This window comes from Capsicum annuum, chromosome 3, assembly GCF_002878395.1.
Source record: "Capsicum annuum cultivar UCD-10X-F1 chromosome 3, UCD10Xv1.1, whole genome shotgun sequence".
In the NCBI taxonomy this organism is placed as follows: domain Eukaryota; kingdom Viridiplantae; phylum Streptophyta; class Magnoliopsida; order Solanales; family Solanaceae; genus Capsicum; species Capsicum annuum.
The window spans coordinates 121,384,539-121,396,279 of NC_061113.1; positions in this window are offsets into that span (position 1 = coordinate 121,384,539).

Genomic DNA, 11,741 nt, shown 5'->3' on the forward strand with positions numbered 1-11,741 from the left:
ACGAGGAAAATAATAAGACTCAATATAAATTTGGTTTAAAATGAACCAAATTGAATTCAAAAATTGATTAAAATTGACATCAATTAGATATAAGGTTGGCTAAAATTTAATAAAATTGAAAAGATAATTGAATCGACTTAGACTGCTACTTAAATATAATAATAATAATAAATAAAGTTTGATCAACGATTGATATCTATAATTAAGAATTTGATTTAAAAAATTTAATGGGATTTGAAATTGAGTTCAATTGGACACAATTTGGGCTAGTATTGTAATAAATTAGATAAAATTGGGCTAAAATTATTTTAAATTGGAAAAATTAGGCTAGAAAATAAATAAACTGGAAAAAATTAAATTGACTAAGGTTGTGGATTAATACAATAATAATAATAGTAAAATAAATAATATAATTGTTCTCAGATTAGTTATGAATAAATTGTGTAAATAAAAATATGGCACATAGTATATTACTTTAAAATCAACGATAATAATAATTCTAAATAGACACCTATAAATTATGAATATAAAATTTAAAATTGCTGATAATACATCTATGATACCATCTATGTCAATAAACTAATTTTAATTTCTTGAGCATCTTTTGTTTGATAATACGTGTCCACCGATTTAATGTCTAATTTCTTTTTATTTATGTTTTCTATTCTTCAAGTTTATCCTTTTCCTATTTAAATTTTTCAAGTCACAAAAATCCTACGCAAATTTCTGAGAAATAATTTCAGCTAAATTTGTAGCAACACAATCCCCCAATAATTTTTCAAGTAATAATTTCGTAGGTAAATGCCAAGATATAATTTCAGATAAATTTGTAGCAACACGATCCCTCAATAATTTTTCAAGTAATAATTTTGCAGGTAAATCCCCAAGAATAAATCCCCAGCAAAATTCGCAGTACAAAATCACCAAATAATTTTTTAGATAATAAAATCCACTACATAAATTTTTATCAAAATATCTCTAATGAAATCCGTAGGATAAATTACCTGAAGATTTTTCTATGGATTTAATATATATATATATATATATATATATATATATATATATGTATGTATGTATGTATGTATGTATGTGTGTGTGTGTGTGTGTGTCCATATACCTGCGGATTTACCTAGAGATAAAATACCCATCGATATATTTCCCCTGATAATACCTGTCTACCAGTTTAATGTCTAATTTTATTTTATTTTATGTTTTTTATTCTTCAAGTTTATCCTTTTCCTATTTAAAATTTTCAAGTCACAAAAATCCTACGTAAATCCTCAAGAAATAATTTCAGCTAAATTTGTAGCAACACAATCCCCCAATAATTTCTCAAGTGAGTAAAAAAATATATATGAGTTTAAAAAATATATATATTTGTCCATATACCTGCGGATTTACCTAAAGATTAAATACCCGTCGATATATTTTCCCAGGTAATGTCGCAAGTAATAATGTCCCAGGTAAATCCTCAAGAATAAATTTCCAGCAAAATTCCCAGCACAAAATTTCCAAATAATTTCCTAGGTAATAATATTCATTACATAAATTTCTACCAAAATATCTCTACGTAAATCCGTAGGATAAATTACCTAGGAATTTTTCTATGGATTTAAAATATATATATATATATATATATATATATATATATATATATATATATATATATATATATATATATATATATATATTTGTCCATATACCTGCGGATTTATCTAGAGATAAAATACCCGCTGATATATTTCCCCAGGTAATATTGCAAGTAATAATTTCACAGGTAAATCCTCAGCAAAATTTACAGCACAAAAGCCCCAAATAATTTTTCAGGTAATAAAATCCTTTGCATAAATTTCCACCAAAATATCCCTAAGTAAATCCGTAGGATAAGTTATTTGGAGATTTTTTTTATGTATTTAAAAAATATATATATTTGTTCATATACCTGCGGGTTTACCTAGAGATAAAATACCCGCCGATACATTTCCCCAGGTAATGTCGCAAGTTATAATTTCGCAGGTAAATCCCCAAGAATAAATCCCCAGCAAAATTCGCAGCACAAAATCCCCAAATAATTTTTCAGCTGATAAAATTCATTTCATAAATTTTCACCAAAATATCCCTAAGTAACTTTGTAGGATAAATTATTTGGGGATTTTTCTATGGATTTTAAAAATATATATATTTGTTCATATACCTGCGAATTTACCTAGAGATAAAATACCCGCCGATACATTTCCCCAGGTAATGTCGCAAGTAATAATTTCGCAAGTAAATTCCCAAGAATAAATCTCCAGCAAAATTCGCAACACAAAATCCCCAAATAATTTCCCAGGTAATAAAATTCATTACATAAATTTTCACCAAAATATCTCTAAGTAAATTCATAGGATAAATTACCTGAGGATTTTTCTACGGATTTAAAAAATATATATATTTGTCCATATACCTGCGGATTTACCTAGAGATAAAATACCCACCGATATATTTCCCCAGGTAATGTCGCAAGTACAAAATTTGCGCAATATGGTGCCAAATTTACCTGCGAAATTTGTTGCAAATGTATAGTTCACAGGTAATATATTTTAATATTGACGGATTTAATAATTTCGTAGGTAAATCCGCATGTATTTCCTGCAATATTATTCCCTAGGTAAAATCCCCAGGTAATAAGCAGTTTTCTAGTAGTGTGCGAACTATTATAATTCATTTTTACGATTAGCTATATACTTTAAAGTACCTATTATTAACCCGAAAGCTCCATTTAATATTCTACCACTCCTTAAAATTGATCAAATCAAAACGTCGCTCCTTAAATACCAAATCAAAACAAGTTGTTTTATTCTCTATATTGAACTTTCGATTATGACAAGAGAGCTACATGTTTTATTAGCTAGCTCACTGGCATCATAGTTATATGACTTGATACAATTTACGAGTTGAATTTATTACTGATCTACTAGTTCGTTAGTCTGGAGTTTGGACCATATTAGACTAGTCTTCACTTCTAATATATAGATATATATACTTGAAGTATATTTTGATTAATATTTGTTAATGGTTGAGCCAATACACCGCCCGTTAACCGTCCGATAATTACTAATCCAAATCGAACCAACCGATATCTTATTGGTTGGCTAGTGGATCAGTGTATTTAAAAGTCGAAATCCGATAAGCTAAACCGTTAAATATATTCATCCATCTAATTCACCCATAAGTAGCCTTAACACTATGCTCGCTCCTCTCTCTCTCTCTGACCAGCAAGTAGAATACAAGTTAGAAATTTATAAAGTTTCTACAAATAGAAGAAGATTGGTCTTAAAAGGTCTGAATTTGAATGTATATCTGAATGATTAAGATATTTTCTTTATATTTGAACACTAGCTAAATGATTAAGATTGTTTGTTTTTCAACATTTGAAAATGCATTATATATACTTTAAAGTGTATATATATATATATATATATATATATATATATATATATATATATATATGGATAAATAAAAAAAATGGGGAAGAATATGTTGCTTAATATATGAGTTCGCGTGCTTGTATAAATAGTTTGTAGTACCGCTACAACAAACTGCATATGTAGCTATAGATTATATCGTAGCTAAATATGAAAAGTTTTGTGACAAAATACTTTAGCCATAAATTTTGTTTCGTAGCATTCATAGCAAGAAGTGGCGTAAGTAATAGTTAGCTACAGATTTTGCATGGCTCGTGGCTAAGAATTAACACATATAGCTACAAAAAGAATTGTGTTGTAGCTATAATGGTAAAAATAATTTGCTACAAATATACATTAATAGCAAACAATTTTACTCTTTTGTCACGATAAATAAAATTTATAGAAATTTTTATTTTGTAGCCACAATGTATTCTATTGTAGCAAAAGACTTGATTTGTTTGCTATGAAAATTCAAACTTTGTGGCTATATTGTATTTTAGTGACATGGCAAAAAGACTTGTATTTACCTGAGTTAGATAATCTATAGTTATAAATTGAAATATTTGCCACAAACTTTTTTTGTACATGACTAAAAATTCATTCCCTTTATCACGAAATACATAAACTAAATTTCTTTTTTTAAAACAATATTTGCTACGCTAAATGAAAATATATAGCCATATTTTGGGTGACTAAATATAAGTCTAGCCACGCATATAAAGAATTATTGCTACAAATTAAAAAATATTGTCATAAGCATTATTAATCATAAGAATTTCTATAATGCAACAAGAACAAACAAAAATTAAAATAGATTTTAGGTGACAAAATATTATATCTGAATGCTCACTTATTAATATTCACAATACATAATTTTTCTATTATAATAATTACAATAACAATATTTTGCTTAAGCTCTTCTCCTTTTCCTCATGACATTGTCTTCAAGTTGCTCTGATTTCACAAGTTGGCCTGCGGATTTTCAATAAAGTAAAATCAATGCCAAAACAGAAAAAAAAAACAATTGAATTATATATGGAATTTAATTTAAGATATAATATAATATTTTCTACTTAAAGTATCTTTACCAAAATCTCCTTAAACATTCTTGTATGACCAAATTTTGTAAGATAATGAGATTGCAGAATCCTCAAAGGGATCACAGGCTCCAATCAATTCATTCTTTTACATGAATTTTTTTTAACAAAGTTTTAAAATCCTATTGAAATTAATATGTACAGTGATGAAATTCCAACAACTGAAAGAACATCGAACAAAAAAGATTCTAAAACTATATCTACAAGAGTTTTACACAACTAAATAGTTTATGGCCTTGTTAGCAAATGAGAAATCTTGTCGCAATGCCTGTTGGCTATCAATAGTTTCTTGATGTTCATACTATGGGCCGGAGTTATAAATTATATTGATGTCTTTGGTAGCACATATGGTTCCTCTTGTAAATATTTTCGAATTACAAGTGGAACCAACCATTATAAAATTTTATGATTACAAACATTGCCGAATTACCAAATTTCATCGCATTGATTATGCTTAGAAGGTGCATGTAGAAAGGATACTACAGATTTAGTGCTCAGCTATAGACTTATGCAGAATTTTATGGTCATTTGCACCAACCATCACAAAATTTTACAGTTACTCCTATATATTTCGCAAACAAAGCTTGCACAATGACGAAATAAAGGATAACAAAGTCAAGGCTAATGCATTAGTATAGAAATAATCTATTAAATCTAGACTAGTTTGCTATAGCGATAGTAATAGATTTGTCTAATCCACCAATTAATGAAGTAAGAATAATTCATTAAAAAAAAGTTTGATGTATGAATTTAAGGTACAAGTGCTGGACAATTCTACAATGATCAAGATAATGTGAAACAGTTAGGTGATCAAAATTTGGGGTTGACATTGTCCAGGTGCAAATGAAACCTTCTGAGAACAAAAGGCATTAGGAAAACATTTGTCGCAAGACAAGACTGAGATAAAAGTTGTATTTTAACCCGTTCTTTTCCTTTTTGGGTTCGTATAGGTAGTAGCCATTGTCGTAATGCTCCGGAGCACAACTAAAAACCCGAGGGCCAATCAAGCAGGTAGAGAAAGAGAATACTAAGAGCGCGAGACAACTCTAAGGAACTCGACAAAATACCCTCGTAAACTGCGTGAAGCAGATACAAAACATAATTCAAAGGAACTCACAAAACGGAAATGAAATTAGTTGGAAACAAATTTTATATACATATAACACACGCACACACATTGATAAAGCAGAGTCAAATTGATACTAGTGATTTTACTTTTTTACTCAAATGACAATACAATTTACAGTATCAGGCAAACAAAGAGCTAATATACAATTGAAAGACACTCTAAGCATAATAGTAAAAGGTCATGTATACTATCATTCATTAGCAAACTGAGAAAAAAAATAGTGTAAATTGGCTACTGTGAATACACCTGCATGGGAATTATGAAAATTTTCTATTTACAAACGTTTACAACATACCTGCCAAGTTATTCACAACACGCTTAGTCCACAAAGGAACTGGCGAATTTCAAATTTTCTCACTGCAATTAAAGTCGAATTTAATTAAACAAATGTTCCTAAAAAATCAAAATATAGAATAACAAAAACAGTGATAAGTCCAGCAAAGATTTAACACCGCCGATCGACGTTGATACAGTGACAGAGATGCAATATATCTGCAAGAAAGCTTAAAATTGAGAGACGATTTTGGGGGGGGGGATATTGTAGGATTTGTTTGCGAAAGAAAGAGGGGAAAAAGTCCGCCTACAGAAATTGGGGAAAATTGAACTTTCGGTGAGGCTATAAGCGGTAGTTTTTAGTCAAAATTGCTTCATCTTTTATCTAGTATGATATATAAGGTTTATCTAATATAGTTTTGAGTGTATTTAGTCCTTTGAAATTTCTAAAATGAAACACATTTGATCCAATTAACAAAATGAACTTAAAATTAACAACGATGGCCAAAAGAAATTATAGAAAAAGTACACTTACAATTATTTAACTTCTAAATCGATTGAAAAATCAATCAGCTCAGTTATTCTAAATTGAATTGGAATAAAGAAAATCTCGTAATCAATCTTTTTTATAATTGCGTAGGTCCGTCTCACAATTGTAATAACCTTCTATTCCAATGGTTTGTAAAAATTAGCTATACCGCAAATGCGACATTTGATCTACAAAAAGGATTGCATGAAAAAATTTTGCAACAACCTAAATGAATTTCTCTCTCAAAGCTCTTCTGAAACCCTCGAGTTATATCTGGATCCTGTCAAACAAGTTTCAAATGATGATTACAAATTGTACAAAGTTCACAAAGTCAAATGCTATAACTAAAAATTAAGTTGTTATATACTATTACTATCAATTACCATCATTAATCGTTATTGTCAGCCACATCACCATTAATTATTAACTTTATTATTGTCATTAACTACCACGGAAAATAGAACCCTCTATCATCACTATTACTATTACCACCACCTACAATCTCACAAATTTACCTAAATACTTGTTTGGAATAATAATAAATGAACTAAAATTTTATTTTAATTTAGTAATTTTTAATAAGATAAATTTTAATATATTCAAATATTGAGAAAATAAACAATCATTATTTAACATTTAAATTGTAATGCAATATCTTAATATCCAAATTGAGATTTCTTAACTTAATATTCGAATATGTATCGAAATTAATACGTACTAATTTTAATAAAAGTAAATGAAGCTTTACTGTCCCTTAACAAGTTTTATAGATATTAAAAATAGTAAAAATTACTTAAAATCACACCATAACTTTTCATTATTACTTAAAATCTCATCCCACTAAACTAATTACAAAAATCCCTTCTAACTCATAAAAGTAGCTTATTTTCAGATACATCACAATTTACCCCTAGTACATCGCCTACTACACCGCAAATCTCACCCAAAATTCAGGTAACATATCCGGCTATTTTCTAAATTCATCCATTTTGATTTAAGCAAAAATTTTGATTTTTTTTATCACAATTTCTATAAATTAATTCGCCTAAAATTTCGCCCAAAATTCGCCTACTGGCTATGATATTTTAAGCAAAACTTTTGATTGTTTTTATTATAATTTCTATAAATTAATTTTCGTCCATTTGTTAGACTATTATGCATCAAAATATATTTTACTCGTCAGCAACGTATCATATAAGCGAATTGTAGTTTTATAACTTAATGTAAATTATATAATGTATAAGATATTTTCAAAAATAAGCCAAGTATAATGCAAACTTAATTACAGTGATGTATCTCAATCAAAATAATTTAATGTATCAGAAACTTAAATTAACAATATAATAGTAGATATAGTATTGTTGTATTTGTATATAAAGTAATGTATCATAAGATTTTAGCTTTTAATACAACGTATCAAATATTTTTACACATATAAAGTATTAAGTAAATTAAATATAATAATGTATTCCTAACCACAAATAAATGTAATATATCATGAACTATAGTGTATCATGAACTCAATCTTATTAAATGAGATATTTTTTACATAATAGGAAAACTTATGATATTTGTTATCATAAGTTAGTAAATGACGTATATTATGTAATTTAAACGGCAATTTCTTTAATTAAGCGCATTAATTACTCAACTGTAGGCTTAATTATCGTTTCTTTCTGTTCTTGATCACAATTAAAGATTTATTAATGTAACATAAACTAATGTATCATGACGTTAACTAATGTATCATATCTGAGATTTTATGTAATTGTTATAAAAGTAGGGAGAGAGGGTAATTAGATAGTAAAATATCGAGGTTTATGTTGTTTACTCTTAAAAATACTCTAAATGCTTACTAAAATAAGTAAGCACCTCATATACATAAATACTTATACTGTCAAATCTCTCTATAATGACAGTGTTTGTCCAAAAATTTTATGATGGCTATATAGATATATTGACATTTGACGTTCAAATCTCATTTAGATGTTATAAATAAAATTATGTAAAATTAGAAAGAACATGAATATAAAAGATAAACATTAATAGTCTTTTCCGTGAAGTCAACAGATAACTGATGGTGCACCATTAAATACATTTTTTTTCTTCAATTAAATATAAGAAATTACCATAATTACTTATTTAAAAATAAAAAGGAATAGACATGCCCAACTATCTCTATAAATATTTCTAAATTCATAAAGTTTGCATATAAGAGCATATAATAAATATTAAAAAAAAACTAGTTATAAGAAAATTAATATGGGCTTGAGAGGCTTAAGAAGTTGCTTAAATATTTGAGGCACAAGTATATAAATGATTTATTATTGAATCGTAACTTTGCATCTTAATTTGTATTATCTAAAACTTATTTAGGAAAAAAAAGTTTTTAAATTTAAAATTAAAATTATTTTTGGTAAAATATATATAATTTATTTAATCCAACCTTTCTCATATTTTTCTTAATAGAGTAAAATATTTATTTAACTAAAAACTTTATCATAACAAATTTATTAAGGTTAATAATATCACTGATATAACAAATTAAAGTGCATGAGTTAAAAATTATAATAAGCTACAAAATTTTATTATCACTTTAAATTGGTATCTATATTTTTTTTTTTGGTTTCCCATCCGGTGTTCGGTACTCGCATTGGAGCCCGACTAATCCGGATTCGCGTAGGGTAGGGCCCCATTCGAGGGGTAGCGCTCCCAACAAATTTTTCTCCATGCTCAGGGTCGAACCCTCAACCTCTGATTAAGGGTGGAGCAGCCCCATCCGCTAATTTTGTCATAACAAAACAGATATCAAACCTGCTATCGCCATGACATTTGATACCTTGAAGGATTAATTTTCGTTTAGATATAATAGTTCTATTTAAATAATTTATTATTGCTAAAAAAATCAAAGATGTGACTACTTCAAACAATGACAAAAGCTTATGATTTGTAATAAAATTTTGTTGCAATAATAGAATTATGAACATATCATTTCATTATAACAAATAATTGTATCCAAGTTATTGTCACAAATTATTTTAATCTGAAATAAAAAAATCCCTTTAGCTATAATATTTTATTTTAAGTAATTATTTATTGTGAATAAAAAGAATTACTATTGCGCCGATAAAATGATGAGTGGTAAAATTCTATAATTAGCTATGAAATAGTGTATCAATAAACTTAGTAGCTATTTAGGTAATGATTGCCACAAATTATTATACCCTGAAGCAAAAATATCTATTTAACTACAATATCTTGCTTGAAAAAGTTTATTGTGGCTACAAAAAGCTACTATTGCTATGGTAAAATAAAATGTGTTGCAAAAAATTATAATTAATTACAAAATTTTATTGTAGCAATAAAGTTGTAGCTATTTGGGTAACTATTACCATAAATTATCATATCTGGAAGCAAAAATATATGTTTAGCTACAATATTTCTAGTAATTTACTATGACTAAAAGATTGTTATTGCTACGGTAACTTTAAATGCGTGGCAAAAACTTATAATTAACTATAAAGTTTTATTGTAGCAATAAACTTGTAGCTATTTGGACAACTATTGTCACGATGTTAGCAACTACAGCAAAATATGAGGAATTAGTTTTGCCAATTTATTTTTGTAGCTAATTTTCTTTTACAAAACTGTAAATAGCGATAAAATTTCAATTTGTGTGGCTGTTATTAGGTTTTATCCACGATTTTCGTATATGTAGATGAGAATTTGTAGCTATGAATTTGTAGCTATATATGTTGTGAGCGATGATGAGGTTGTTCGTAATGGTTGTGATAGCAGAAAAGGTTGGTGGTGGCGGCCGATGGTTGTAAATGGAAGTGACGATAGACAATGTTGTGATGATTGGATGATTAGCGATGGTGTCTGGTGATTGTGGATAGAGTGTGAAAATTATAAATAAAAATACCTCTTAGCGATATTAAGATTGTGTTTAAGATTTTAATGATTAAGACATATCTAGATCAAATAGATTCTTAATTTTTAATAAATACAAATATGCTTAACCATTCATATTCAGACCTCGCTTAGTACAGAAGTTCTAAGCGCTTGAATTGTGAAATCTTTGATTCATATTTCTAAATCAGAGCGTGGTACTTAAGTTCTGACGCCCTTTAGTTCAATATTGATATTTTAACCTCTAAAAGTTAGTCAAAAATGATTGGTGTTTCACAAAATCAAGATTTTTTTTTCAAATTTGCTTTCGATACATGAAATATTTGAAGGAAAGGTGTCTTTTAAGTCTTGGATGAAGAATTGGTGACATTGACCAGCTTAAAGGGTCAAACACCATTTGAAAACTTGATTAAGTTAATTGTAGAGTTGATTAATATTTTCAAAACTTTCTAATCTTTTCAAAAATATAAATCAACCCAACCCACACCCCTCTTCAATCCAAATCAACCAGTCTCTCTCCCCTCTCTCTCGACAGCTTCTCTCAACTCTCTCCCAACTAACAGTTCTGCAAAATTCTCCTTTCAATCTCTGGCAAAAAATAGTCGGACGAGTTCCTTTTCTACTTTCAACAGTCAATCAACGTGAAGACTTCTCCGACGACAACAACTTCGAGTTCTTTGTCGTCCCATTTCCTTTTTCACAGTTAAAACATTCTGAAGAAACAGAGGAACTTGAGCCAACTACTCTTCTAGTATTGAAATATGGATTGAATAAAATCCTACTTTCTGGCATTTCTTCTCTTTGTTATCGTACTGTTGATTCGGATTTGTTGGTGATTTTTGTCCACAGTTGATATTCTTAGTGTGTGTGTGTGATGTGCTAGTATTGCTGGGTTGATTTATTGTTTGTCTTGGAAAATATAGTATTGAAATAGATGAACATGTGATGCAATAGATAAAGATATCTGATGAAACAGATGAAGACATCTGATGCAACAACTGAAGACATCTGATGCAACATATGTTAATATCTGATGTAACAGATTAAAATCTGATGCAACTATGAAAATCGATGTAAAAGATAAACAATCTAATAGGTCATTCATCTGTTGCGACAAATGATCTTCTGTTTGGAAGAAATCTGAACAACATTGATCCAACAGATAACTCATTTTCCAATAGATGAGTGATATGTTTCAATAGTTCAGTGATCTATTTTTATTCTCTCTAAAGGTTTACTCATCCGTTGCAATAGGTCAGTTATATGTTGCAATAGATAAAGTACCTGGTGCAATAGATCAGTGATCTATTTTTATTATTTCCAACGGATTACTCATTTGTTGCAACAGGTCA